Source organism: Brassica oleracea, chromosome C3 (assembly GCF_000695525.1).
Source record: "Brassica oleracea var. oleracea cultivar TO1000 chromosome C3, BOL, whole genome shotgun sequence".
NCBI lineage: Eukaryota > Viridiplantae > Streptophyta > Magnoliopsida > Brassicales > Brassicaceae > Brassica > Brassica oleracea.
In genome coordinates, this window is record NC_027750.1 from 21580927 (window position 1) to 21582673 (window position 1747).

The following is a 1747-nucleotide window of genomic DNA, read 5'->3' on the forward strand; positions in this document are numbered from 1 at the left end:
TTGTTAATTTTGTACGTGAAAATAGAAAAATAGGATGCAAGTCATACGAGTTTACGAAATTTAAAAGATATATGTTTCTCTTTCACTACAAGAAAACACGTGATTCCCGACCACGGGTTGCGACTGAAAAGGTAGTCGCAAAATATAACGACTATGACACGACTGTTAGGCGACTAATTGGCGACGCAGAAAAACGGTCGCAGAACAGACGCAAATTAACGACTACAACAACCAGTCGTAGTTTAGTCGCTAAATAACGACTGGCTGGCGACTAATACCATGTCGGAAATGTTCAGTCGCATTATAGTCGGTAAATAGCGACCGATTAACGACTATGCGTATGTGGTCATTATTTCGTCGTTAATCAGTCGGTTAAAACCGGTACACAGCACGTTTTTTACATTTTTGGTCATTGTACCTAATATTTTGGTTAGTCAGTCTTTAGTCGCTAATAAGTCAGACAATTTACAATGTGATACAGACGGTGTCTCCCCACATTTCTGCTGATAAACCGTAGAAACAAATTTCAAAAAACAAAATCGTGAAAGACAAAAAAAAAAGAAAGATTGTTTGAAGTGTTACAATGTCGGGAAATAACAACAATGCTAATTTTCGAGATTGGATGTACAAGAGGATCGATGAACGGACGGGAAATTTCTCGGAAGAATTCGTAGCAGGGGTGGATCAATTCATGACATTTGCCAATAGTCAGCCTCTCACGCAAAGCAACGGGGGTAAATTTTTCTGTCCATGTAGTGTTTGCAAAAACGATAAATTTCTTCCGGGGTCAAAAATTTGGAAACATATATATAGTAGAGGATTCATGCAAGATTATTATGTTTGGTATAATCATGGAGAAGAAATTGATATGGCATTAGGAACGAGTCATGTTGACCCGACACATTTAAGTGGTAATGAAGAAGTTGGTACTGAAGCTGATTACTACGGAATCTTAACTGATATCATTCAAATTGAGTACGAGGGGGCGGTGGATTTGAAAATCACACTTTTCAAGTGTAAATGGTATGACCCTAAAATTGGCAGAGGCACTCGGCGGAGCAACGGTGGCATCGTAGACATTCTTTCATTGAGGAAATACTATAAATACGAACCATTTATTCTAGGTATGTATTATTTATACATATTAATTAATGTCCATAAATATATTATTAACTTTTTATTATTTGATAACAGCATCTCAAGCACATCAAGTTTGTTACATCTCGTATCCGTATGTAAAAAAACCAAAACAGTTGTGGTACAATGTCTTAAAAGTGAACCCGAGGGAAATTATTTCAGGAGAATACGAAGACAAAGAATCGACACTGTTACAACAAGACAATGATGATGCTGTATTGATGACTACAATTGAAGATCTAGCAGTCGACCATTTGTCGCATGTTCGAAGAGAACCGATAAATCTCGATATTGATGTCGAAGATGAAGAATCGGAAGATGAATTCCAATGTAATAAATCTTCTTCTGATGATGATGATGATGGTGAAGATGGAAAAACACCATACTAAAATATTTTACAATAAATTGTAAGTCATATCCCTAAACTTATGTTATTTTTTTTCTATAATGTGAAAATAATGTTATGTTAGCTGCTTTTTAATAACGTGTTTTGATATTGTTAAGTGATTAAAAAAAAAAGCAAAACCAAAACAAAAGCGAAACCAAAAAAAGAAGTAAAACCAAAACAAACTAATTTTCTAAATCCCGCCTAACCCAAATCCACAATCCC